The sequence below is a fragment of the Nyctereutes procyonoides genome, unplaced genomic scaffold (assembly GCF_905146905.1).
Source record: "Nyctereutes procyonoides isolate TBG_1078 unplaced genomic scaffold, NYPRO_anot_genome, whole genome shotgun sequence".
Lineage (NCBI taxonomy): Eukaryota > Metazoa > Chordata > Mammalia > Carnivora > Canidae > Nyctereutes > Nyctereutes procyonoides.
Window position 1 is genome coordinate 32,783,442 of NW_026575139.1, and position 12,925 is coordinate 32,796,366.

At 33.0% G+C, this 12,925-nt stretch overlaps 1 protein-coding gene across 4 annotated transcripts in view; it reads right to left on the bottom strand.

Moving 5' to 3' along the window:
• FUT8 (fucosyltransferase 8) overlaps nt 1–12,925 on the bottom strand; it is a 313,536-nt gene that overhangs the window by 151,017 nt on the left and 149,594 nt on the right. The gene's annotated exons all lie outside the window — the stretch shown is intronic.

Below are 12,925 nucleotides of genomic sequence, written 5' to 3' on the forward strand. Positions count from 1 at the left end.
TGGGTGTTTTCTCTGTTTTAATAACTATGTTTAAGCCTACTGAGAAGATTATTTTTAGTGACTCCACTGTTCATTCTTGTCTCTCTCAAAATTCTTTCTCAAAATCCTGCTCCTCTAATCTCAGGTTCCCTCATCCATTCACTAAAACATAAGAATAATTAAGGACTACTCAACATCTCATAAGATGTCTACTTTATTTTGCTTTAATTGGAGTTCAATTTGCCAACATATAGCATATTACCCAGTGCTCATCCTGTCAAGTGCCCTCCTCAGTGCCAGTCACCCAGTCACCCCAACCCTCCGCCCACCTCCCCTTCCATCACCCCTTATGTTCGCTTCCCAGAGTTAGGAGTCTACTTTTCATATGCAGAAACAATGCAGATATTCAGGGCTTCCTGGTTAAAAAGCAAATTAAAAAAACAAATCCACTCTTATGGCCTACAGGATGGATTTAATTCAGTAAGTTAACAAAAGAAACTACCCATTAACATTTGAGTTAATAATACTGTTTGTGACAACATATGCAACAATATAAATTGCTGTTTTAACATATGTTGAACCTATAATATAGTCCAAGCTATACCAGTAAGATGTTACATTTTTAAAAAGATTTTATTTATTTATTTTAGAGAGCGAGAGAGTGCACACAAGTGAGTGGAGGGGGGTGCCATGAGGGAGAAGGAAAGAATCCCAAGCAGACTTTATGCTGAGCACTAAGCTATGCAAGGCTTGATCTCATGATCCTGAGATTATGACCTGACCTGAAACCAAGAGCCAGATACAAATGGACTGAGTCACCCAGGTGCCCCAAGGTATTAAATGTTCTAATCTTTCCCTTCATAGCAAAAGTTAACTTAAAAAATATAACTGTGATAAACAAAAGATAGCTTTCTAACAAGAATCATTTAAATAATAAGTAATAAAAAGATGTGCTATAACATTTTATTAAAATTACAAAAATTATAATACTCAAAGCCAGCAAAAGTATAACTCAAATAGAAACAAAAGGCTGTAGAAACATAAATTTTGTTATACAAAATACTTTAAATTCGTATAAACTACCATCAAAAATAACCAAAATATTAAATATCAAAATATTAAATTACTACATATTACATGAATTGTAAGAATGCATTAAAAATTATCGTAGGAGCAAAACATGGCCATTTTCTTAATTAATAGCATCAGTCTATTGTTTGAACGATGTCTGTCAAAATGTAAACTCCATGATTTTTATCCATTTTGTCCACTGATGTATCCCAAATACTTACAGCAGTGTTCGGCACTTGTAGGTACTAATAACATTTTTTAATAAATAAGTGAATGAATGAATGAAGGATGTCATATATGATATATGCTAGTATGACATATGACACAATTCATGCACATCAACTTCAAATGCATTTTATGCCCCACTTAAGAAAGCAAATCTGAATGTATAAAGTAAAGCAGTACTATACCATGAGGAAAACAGTTCAAAAATAAGTTATTTATAAGCTTTAGGCTTTACTATTGTCAACATATACCTTATAAAACACCCCCAAATAATCAAAATAAAATGGTCTAAAAGGCTATAACATCAACTTATGGTTACCTTTCAAAATGAGAAAATAATTTCTCACTACTTTGTCTTATTTTCCTCACCTAAAAGATTCATTTTACAAAGACAATGGGATGACTGAAGAAAGTATGTATAGATCTTGATATGAAAGCTACTCTATTTATTTGTGAAAGAATTAGTGAAAATATTTCAAATTTTTAGAAAAAATATTTCAATATTAACTACATGAGTGAATTTCTAACTAAAATTTATATAGTAGTGTTTGCTGAGATTTCTTCTAGGAGTGGGTTGTTTCCTTTAAAGTTTTGGTAAATTCATTCCTAAGATTCACATACCACCTTTCATCTGCAGAATATATATATACACACATATTATATCATATATATAATAATATGTATATATATACACACATATATTTGCAGAATATTAAATGTGAATAATAATGTGTATATATATACACACATATATTTGCAGAATATTAAATGGACTGAAATGTGTCAGACTTCCTTCCACAAATTTATTTAGTGATACTACTTTTTTTTTTTTAAGGTAGTAGGTATTTAAATGATTCTGGGGGGGTTGTTTACAGAGATTCTTTGGGTCATATTTGCTTAATTCTCTGAAACAAAAAAACGTATGTAATTTTTCAAAGTAATTCCTTGAATCTGAAAGCTGAAGTATATAATCAGTAAAACTGAGAGCTTTAATAAAGTTACCGTGAGGCTGAAATGATGTTAATATATATGTTCTTACTATAATGCTTGGCATATGAGATGTGCTCAATAAAAGGTAATAGTATTTTAATGCTGATAAGATATGGAGATTAAATATATTGGTAATAAAATAGGCAAAGCCTGGACTAGAGACTTTGTTCTGCTACGTCATAGCAAGGTAATCTCACTGAAGTTCAATTTCTTTATCTATTAAATAGATATAATGCATACTACTTCTCCCACGGGATACTGAAGAAGCTTAGATAAAATGTCTGGGAAGCAGCATACTACTAGCAAACTGTTACTATACTACATATATTAATGCTGGTATGTTATTTTATAGAACCATTTATAATATTTTGTTAATTTATACACCATGTATTATTATAGGCAGTTTCTAAAATGGCTACCAATGATCCCTGTGTCCTGTACTCATGCCCTGTGGAATCTATTCCTCCTGAGTGTGGGTTGGACCTAGTTGACTTGCTTCTTAAATAGAATACAGAAAAAGTGATATGATTTCACTTCTGAGATAAGGTTACAAAAGACTGATACTTCTATCTTGCTCACATGTTCTTGTTACTTTGATGCTGCCATATGAAAAGACTCATGAACTATTGGGACTTCATCAAGATAAGAAGCTTTTGCACAGCAAAGGATACAGTCAACAAAACTCAAAGACAACCTACAGAATGGGAGAAGATATTTGCAAATAACATATCAGATAAAGGGCTAGTGTCCAAGATCTATAAAGAACTTCTTAAACTCAACACCAAAGAAACAAACAATCCAATCATGAAATGGGCAAAAGACATGAAGAGAAATCTCACAGAGGAAGACACAGACATGGCCAACAAGCACATGAGAAAATGCTCCACATCACTTGCCATCAGGGAAATACAAATCAAAACCACAATGAGATACCACCTCACACCAGTGAGAATGGGGAAAATTAACAAGGCAGGAAACCACAAATGTTGGAGAGGATGTGGAGAAAAGGGAAACCTCTTGCACTGTTGGTGGGAATGTGAACTGGTGCAGCCACTCTGGAAAACTGTGTGGAGGTTCCTCAAAGAGTTAAAAATAGATCTGCCCTACGACCCAGCAATTGCACTGCTGGGGATTTACCCCAAAGATTCAGATGCAATGAAATGCTGGGACACCTGCATCCCGATGTTTATAGCAGCAATATCCACGATAGCCAAACTGTGGAAGGAGCCTCGGTGTCCATCGAAAGATGAATGGATAAAGAAGATGTGGTTTATGTATACAATGGAATATTACTCAGCCATTAGAAACGACAAATACCCACCATTTGCTTCGATGTGGATGGAACTGGAGGGTATTATGCTGAGTGAAATAAGTCAATCCGAGAAGGACAAACATTATATGGTCTCATTCATTTGGGGAATATAAAAAATAGTGAAAGGGAATAAAGGGGAAAGGAGAAAAATAAGTGGGAAATATCAGAAAGGGAGACAGAACATGAAAGACTCCTAACTCTGGGAAACGAACTAGGGGTGGTGGAAGGGGAGGTGGGCGGGGGGTGAGGGTGACTGGGTGGCGGGCACTGAGGTGGGCACTTGACGGGTTGAGCACTGGTTGTTATTCTGTATGTTGACAAATTGAACACCAATAAAAAATAAATTCATTTAAAAAAAAAAAGACTCATGTGAAATGGAACCGAATCTGTCAACAACCATGTAATTAAGCTTAGAAATGGATTCTGTACCAGTCAAGCCTTAATGTGACTGAAGCTTGGTCCACATTTTGATCTCAGGCTTTTGAAAGACCACAGCCAGAAGATCTAGCTAAGCCATGCCCAGATTCTTGACCAACAGATAGATAGTAACTGTCTTAAATCACTTAGTCTTAAGGTGATTTGTTATATAACAATAATTAGTATACATGCCTACTTCCTACTAGGGCTGAGTGCCTGGTCTTCAGTTCCTGTGTTATTCTTTCTGTCCCCAGCAAGTTGTACAAAGTCTAAGGCACAGAGCAGGCATTCAAATGCCAGACAGAATTGAATCTTAATCATATTTTCTTTTTTTTTAATTTTTTTAATCATATTTTCTTATGCATCCTGCTAACATATCTTACAAATACTTTTATAAAAATTAAACTCAATTTAGAGCAAATAAGAAATTTGATAAATGCCTTTAGACTTCCAATATAGCATTAAACTAATAATTACAATCGTATTTATTTAACTAGGCTAGACAACTTAAGTATTTAGAAAACCTGTTTTCAGAGATTGGGCAATAGCCAGACAAGACTGTGATGCCTGAGATAAGGTAAACAATCAAAGGTAAGTCCTATAATCACTCCAGTTTTTTGCCTAAAATTTACTGAATACCCACACAAAAGTGGAGAACCCATGCAAAGCACAGCTGTCTTCCTGAAGTGAAAAGATAAAGTCTAAGAAGTTTAAGGGAGCGAGAATCTACAAGGTAGCATATTAAAGAGGAGGGTGCTGCCCAGTGAAAACGATCTAAAAATGTGCATAGGTGAACCTTTAGTCTTTGGCTGGATACTAAGCTCTGCGTGCATAAGATTTCATGAGGCTGCCAAAGAACAATTATCAAGAAAAGAAAAATACGAGCTAACTGAAAAGTAACTATCTCTCAGAGACTGTTTGAAGGGGAAAATCTATGAGTTCCAACCAAAACAATGAAAATGCCGCAAAGAAAACCTGGTGCATTCAACAGAAAGGCAAGAAATAAAACACCTTAGAAGTTAGGGTTAAGAAAGCCCTAGAGCAGGGATCAGAAAAATTTCTCTAAAGAGCAGGATAATAAATATCATAAGTTAGTGGGACACATAATTTCTATCACATATTTTTTATTTTTGTTTCTTTACAGCCTTTTAAGAATGTAAAATGCCATTCTTCACTCAAAAGCTATACAAAAACAGGCTATGGACCAGATTTAGCTCATGAGCCAAAGTTAATGACTCCAGTCACAGAATTAAGATGAGGCTAACAAAAACTGTAACAAAATTAAAAAGAAGCTACAAAAGGATCAAGGTGAACAAAAAGTAAATTACATGCCTATCCAAACAAAACTCAACATTCTTTTGAGAAAGACAACAAAATAAACTTCACACTCTCCATCAACTAATCAAAAATATAAAGAATATTGAGACAGATCATCTTGTGATGCAGCCATCCAAAGACATGGTAAACGCTAAGGACAGACTAGATAGAATACTGAGTAATCTTAGCACTCCAGGCCCCACACTAAAAATGAGGTAGCAGTATTCCACTACTCTAAGAATTTTAAGTCTCTGACTCAATGAAGGTAGCAACTTGCCAAAACAACAACAAACCCAATTCAATCTCTGAACATAATGACTCAATTCCCATTCATACATAAACAAATAGCCTCAAAAAAGAAAGGTACCAATTTCTAAGCATAAATACTATTCACCTCAGTCTTTACTACTCTGTAATTATAATGTCTGGCATGCAACAAAAATCCTGAAACACATTAAAAAAAAAAAAAAGCAAGATATGACAAACCGTTTTCAAGAGATAAAACAAACACCAGAGCCAGACCCATAAATAAACTGGATGTTAGACCTATCAGACAGAAAATTCAGAATAATTATAACCAATATATTAAATGTGGACAACACACATGAACAGATGGAGGATTCAGCAAATACCAAATTAACAAAAAAAAAGACCAGAGGACCTTCAACAGGCTTACCAGAAAACTAGATAAAAGTGAAAATTAATTAGTGAACATGATAAAAGGCTGCCAGATTATCAAAATAAAACTCAAAGAGAAAAAAAAAAGACTGGAAAAAAAGAGAAGGAACTCGAAATCTGTGAGAGGATTATGAAATGATCTAACACATATATAATTGGAGTTACAGAAAGAGAGGAGAGAAAATAAGGCAAAAAATATATTTTAAAAGATGTTAGCTGAGAATTTTCTAAAATCAATGAACAATAAATCACAAATCCAAGAAATGCAGAGAACTGCTGGAAAGGTAAATTTAAAATGTAGGTAAAGCTGCTGAAAAACAAAGAGAAAATCTTGCAGGTAGCTGGGGAAAAATTACATACTGACAAAGAATGAGAACATAATTCTTATCAGAAAGAAGACCACGGAGCAACATCTTTAAAGTACTGTGGGGGGGGGGGAATGGAGAGATGGAAGTGGAGATAATTTTATAGCATGGTTCACAACTTATAACTAGTGAATATATCTTTCAAGAATAGTTGTTTCTGGGGTGGGGTGAGGCTGAAAAATACTTTGTGCCAGCAAAACTGCACTACAAAAAAATGAGTAAATGAAGTCCTTCACGTAGGAGAAGTATGATGCCACACAGAAATCTGGATCTACAAAAAGAAATAAACAGCACTGGAAGTGGTAAAATCTAAAGAAAATAAAAACATATTTTCCCTAACTTAATGTCTAACTCAAAAAGAGCAATAACGTATCACTAGGTTGATGAGTCTGTAGAATATATGACTAAACACAGAAGGAGAGGAGGGAGAAAATGGAAGTACACTGTAGTAAAGTTCTTATAGTACATTAGATAGCTCAAAAATGTATACTGTAAGTCCTAGAACTGCACTATCTGCTTCAATAGTCACTAGCCATATGCAACTACTTAAACTAGAATTAAAAGTAAAAATTTGTCCTCAGTCACAGTACCAACATTTCTATTGTTCAATAGCCACTTCTGCCTATGGCTACCATTATGAATGGTGCAGATACAGAACACTTCCATCATCTCATTAAGTATCAATCAATATTGCCCCAGAACAACAAATGATTTAGAAAATAAGTATAAAAAATCCAATAGTGGAGATAAAATGAACAAAAATGAAAGCGTGATTCAAAATACAAAACAGAAAGGATGAACATACGATATATGATATAGATGACTATTCTGGGATTTCTGAGAGAGAATTTAGTATCTTGACAAGACGGGGAAAGTTTCACAGTTGCAGTAGAAAAGGGAGTGCATCTGAGAGATGGCATGAGCAAAGGTCTTTGTCCATTATGATGGTCATTTTTGACATACTCTCCTGTGCCACCAATAAGAAGTTTAAATAAGTTACTGCACTCAGTGTAGCTGTTTATACATTATGCTCTATTTATTTTAAAATATATAGCATGGTTCTAATCAACATTTGTAATGGAGAACATCTGGAACAAATCTACCATGTACTTTACCTAATGCTATAAAGTACCATGATTCAATCATTTGTTCATTAAAAAAATACTTAATAAGTCCCTATCATATAAAAGACACTGTCCTAGGCCCTGGAGTGGTAGCAGTGACTAGACCATGAGAAGCTCTGCACTCAGGAGGTAACATTCTATTGGATTCTAATTGCAAGGGGAAGTAATTCCACAGAAACAACTTCAGAAAAGCCTCTTTTTGAAGCAACTAACATACTAAGTGATACAGTGAGAAACTGAATATAAACTATACCACCTAATTAATTTCCTAAAGACAGAACTAATCACTCTGTGAAAAACAACAATTGCAGTACCATTTATAACACTTGTCATATTGACTGTTCTTATTATCTGACAAATAAGAAAATGACCAATAGCCACTTCCTTTAGCATCTGACTATGTGCAAATGATGTTTCCAAGAATCACATTCAAGTGGTTTCCCTTTAATGCTAAGGGCAAAAGATAAGTATATAACAATATTCTATAGAACTAATAAGAGTCAGAACAAAGAGTTGTTCTGCTATGAACCACTCTCATAAGAGGGTAGTCTTCTAAACTCAAAAATAATTCAACACTTACTTAACTAATACAAGTGTATGTATATACTTATATACTATGCAAAGGAAAACATGGCATTATATATCAAGTATTTATGTAAAAACATGACCTCTGATGAGAAATCCCACTAGCAGGAATTTATACTAAGATGTGTTTTAACATATGAACAAAATGCATTTTACAAGGCTATTCATTATAATGTTTTTTTTGCAATAGCTCCATATTGGAAAAAAACATAATGGCTGATCAATACAGTTTAATAAATTATGAATTACTTTTTCCTCCCAAAACTGTGTTTTTCTGTGACTCAGAACCAAAAAGAAAATCAGCAACCTAAAACAAACCCATAAGACAGAGATGATGAAAGCAGACAAGGAAACTAAAACAATTACTAAAAATATACACTACGATTTAAAGTTGAAAGTCAATACACTAAAAAAAGAAAAACTATAACAAAAAATAATTTCTGTAAGTAAAAGTATCTGAAAGTTTTAAAAATTCTCTGGAAAGGATTAAAGAGCAGATTAGATACTACAGAGGAAAAGTTCAATGGACTTGAAGACAAAGTAATAAAAAAATACCCTCATCACAGGAAAAAGAAACTTTATAACTAAATACAGTGAGAAATGCTAACTAGACTTATTGTGGTAGTCATTTCACAATATATACAAATATCAAATCAAGATGTTACACACCTGAAACTAGTATGTTATATGTCAATTAAAAAAAAAAAATCCAGAGAAAAATATCCAGGAAAAAAATCTGAAAGATTCGATAGAAAAGAAAATTTTAAAGCAGCTACTTTATAGCACTTATCTTTAAATATTATGATATTTTACAGATTTCCCCACAGGGTATCACCATATAGTATCCATCATCATGAACTGAAAATTGTTCATGTATTGATAAGACTCAAATAAAAGCCATCCATCATTGTTAGCAAGAAAGCAATTTACATCATTAGCCTCAGGGCCAGTTAGAATATACCAGCATTTCCCAATTTTGAAATTCAGCTTGAAAAAGGACTTCTCAGAATGAAACCTGTCATTAAACTTTAATATACACTAAAAATAAGCCTAGTCATAAGTAAACACAGAATTTGTAACATATTTTAAAATACAAATAAAATCATAATTTAGAGGGGAAAAATAGTCATGGAAAAATACATACATGGCAAAAACAATTTCAGGGGCTTCTTAGAAAAAAGTACAAGCTAGTGGGCAATGGAACAACATCTTTTAAAATTGCTGAAATTAAAAAAAATGGCAAAACTACACTTGGCTATCCAGTGAAAATATTTTCAAAAATAAAAGCAGTTTTCTGTGAACTTAAGTCTTCACTTAACTTGGTAAATACCAAAAAGTAAGGCTGTTGTGTCATAAGGAAAATGTATGTTTATTTTAAAAAAATGCCACACCCAGCAAAACTTTAAATTTTTTTAATGAAATATGATCTATTCTTTTTTTTCATAATTGTTGTTTTGGTCTTATATCTAAAAATTCAATCCCAAATCTAAGATCACATGTATTTTCTCCTATTTTTTCCTAAACAAGTTTTAGGACTCAAAGTTAAAACTATGCTTAACCAAAGAATGCCGCTCCTAGGTATCAACCCAAGAGAAATGAAAGCTTATGTTCTCTAAAAATCGATACTCAAATGTTTATAGCAGCTTTACATATATATAATAGGCAAAACTGGGAAAAAAATTGATTGGCCTTTAACAGATGAATGAATTTAACTCTGATATGTCAAAAACTAAGGAATACTGCTCAGTAATAAAAAGGAACGAGCTACTGACCCACTCAATGAAATGGATGAAATTTTAATATATTTTACTACATGAAGGGAGCCAGAATCAAAATTTGCACATTGTGTTATTCATTTATTTAACATTATTGAAGATGGAAAACCAGGATGAAAAATGGATTAGCAGTAGCCAAGGACTAGAAATGCAAGGAGAGGCAGATTACCAAGGGGCTGCAGGGGAAATTTTACAGTGATGAAACAATTCTAAATGGTACTGAAGAAGGGCATATCATCTCTATGGTATTCACTCACAAATCTGTAACTCCATCCTAATAATAAGAAAAATACCAGACAAACCGGAACTGACCCAAACATACTCTTCAAAACTATTAAGGTCATAAAAAACAGGAAATAACTAAGAAATGGCCAAAGATATGAGAAGGCCAAGGAGACATAATGACTATATGCAACATGGTATCCTGGATTTGGATCTTATAAGAGAAAGGGACACTGAGGAAAAACTGGTGAAATCCAATATGATCTGTAGTTTGGTTAATAACACTGTACCACTGCTAATTAATTAATTTTGACAAATTACCACAGCTGTATAAGTGGGAAACTTGGCCAAGAGTATTGGAAACTCTCTGTACTTTCTTTGCAAATTTTCTGTAATTCCAAAATTATTCCAAAATAAAAAAGGTTTTTTTAAGGTTTTTTTTTTTAAAGGCAAAATAAATACATTTTGTTTTCTGAAAGGAAAATAAAAGCTGAAAGAACTTGTTGGCAGCAGATACCACTACAAGATATATGTAAAAGGATGCTTTTCTGGCTGACTGTAGATGGAAAAGTGAATATAAACAATGGATTTAAACAGACATATTAAATGTATGGTAAGTATAAATGAAATATCATTTTAATTTCTTCTAAAATAGATTTGATTCTTTAAAACTAAAGTAATGATAAAGCATTATGGGACATATAACAATGTCATAAAGTGTATGCCAATGATAATGAAGGATGACAGGCAGAAAAATGAAAGATTGTTTTACAGCTTCTACATTATTCTTCAAGAGGTATGACAGTACTACAAAGTTTGGTGAAATAGGTAAAAGATTCAAAATATAAACTCTATCAATGAACTATCAAACAGATAAGCAATAGAAAAAAAAATCAATGAGACCAAAAACAAGCCCCTTGAAAAGACCTATAAAATTGATATTTCAGCTGAACTAATCGGGGGTGGGGGGCAATAAGACATAAGTTGCCAATATTAGGAATGAAAAAGAGAGCATCTGGGTGCTGAGGTGGCTCAGTTGGTTAAGTGTCTGCCTTCACCTCAGGTCATGATTCCAGAGTCCTGGGATTAAGCCCACTTTTCCCTCTTCCTCCTCTCCCTCCTGCTCTTGCTCTCTATCTCTTGCTCTAACAAATAAAATCTTTAGAAGGGGGGGGGGGGATATCACTACAGATGCTACAAAAAGATAAGGGAATATTGTAAACAACTTTGTGTCAACAAATACAAAGCCAGACCTGAAACTGGCAAATTTCTTAAAAGAAACAACCAAAGCTCAATCAAGAAGAGACATTCTGAATAGCTGTATAGCCTCATGACTATTAAAGATTCAAATTCATATTTATAAATCTTCCCATGACGAAAACTCCAGGCCCATATGGCTGTATGTGTGTATTCTATGAAATATATTTATAGAAAATGTAACAACAATTTTAAATAAATTTTTCTAGAAAAGAAAAAAGAAAAAAAGTCTGACAGACCCATGAAATGCTAAATATATATTTGCCATATAACTCAACCATTCCATTCTTAAGTATTTACAAGAGAAACGAAGACATATATGGTCATACAAAGACATACAAGAATGTTCACAGCTGCTTTATTTGTAAGTGCCAAAATTTTGAAAAAAATCCAAGTATTACCAACACATGACTGGATGAACAAATTGTGATATATTCATATAATAGGATATTATTCAACAGTAAAAAGGAGAAAACTATTAATATATACAACATGGATGAATCTCAACAATATGCATGGCTAAAGATAGTAGAGACAAAAAAATACACATTAATATGAAAGTCTAGAACAAACAAACACATAGTGCCACAGAGCAATCAGGTGACTAAAACAGGGAATGTTAGTTACAAGAAGGTATATATTTGAGAAAAACCATCTATCTGTATACTTAATATGGGTACATTTTATTGATGTAAATTATGCTTCAATGCAGCTGAAAAACATTTTAAGAGAAAGTTTAAACTACCTCCATTTTGTGAATGTAATTGAGAATTTCAATAATTGAAGGCTGCTAATTCATTAAATGGCTAAATTATGTGCTCGCATCTTGAGTTTCAATGAAAGAGGTTTTTTTTAGCAAAATCACTGTACATTCTTTTAATGAAAATTTTTCAAAGGTAATTATTCTATAAATATAATCAACTTCAATCCAAATGGTAATGTGAAAATTGTATTTTGTACATATCTCAAAAAACAGTAAGAATCAATTCAAATAACTAGTAATATAATTAACAAACCAAAAACTGTGTTGAATTTTACTAGTCTAACCTTCTCTCAGAACAAAAGAAATAATCACAAATATTCAAATAATGATTCCCTAAATTATAATAAATATATATTATTTATTATTATAGTAAAATTTATATCTCAGAGAGTTATTATCTTTAGAAGAATTTACTTTTCTAACTGGAAAGAGTAAAAACCAAATTATTATTAAAGACTGCTTCTTGGGATCCCTGGGTGGCGCAGCGGTTTGGCGCCTGCCTTTGGCCCAGGGCGCGATCCTGGAGACCCGGGATCGAATCCCACGTCAGGCTCCCGGTACATGGAGCCTGCTTCTCCCTCTGCCTGTGTCTCTGCCTCTCTCTCTCTCTCTCTGTGACTATCATAAAATAAATAAAAATTAAAAAAAAAGACTGCTTCTTGAAGGAACTCATTGTAATGAAATGAAAAATTCAACAGAAATATAAAATCATAGAGGTTAAATATAACTATTACATTTTAAAGGCATCAGGTTGATAAAGGGAAACAAAACTTTTAGAGAAAAGCTAATTATCAATTATAATGTACAAATATTTTGGTGGGGGGCACCTGGGTGGCTCACTTGGT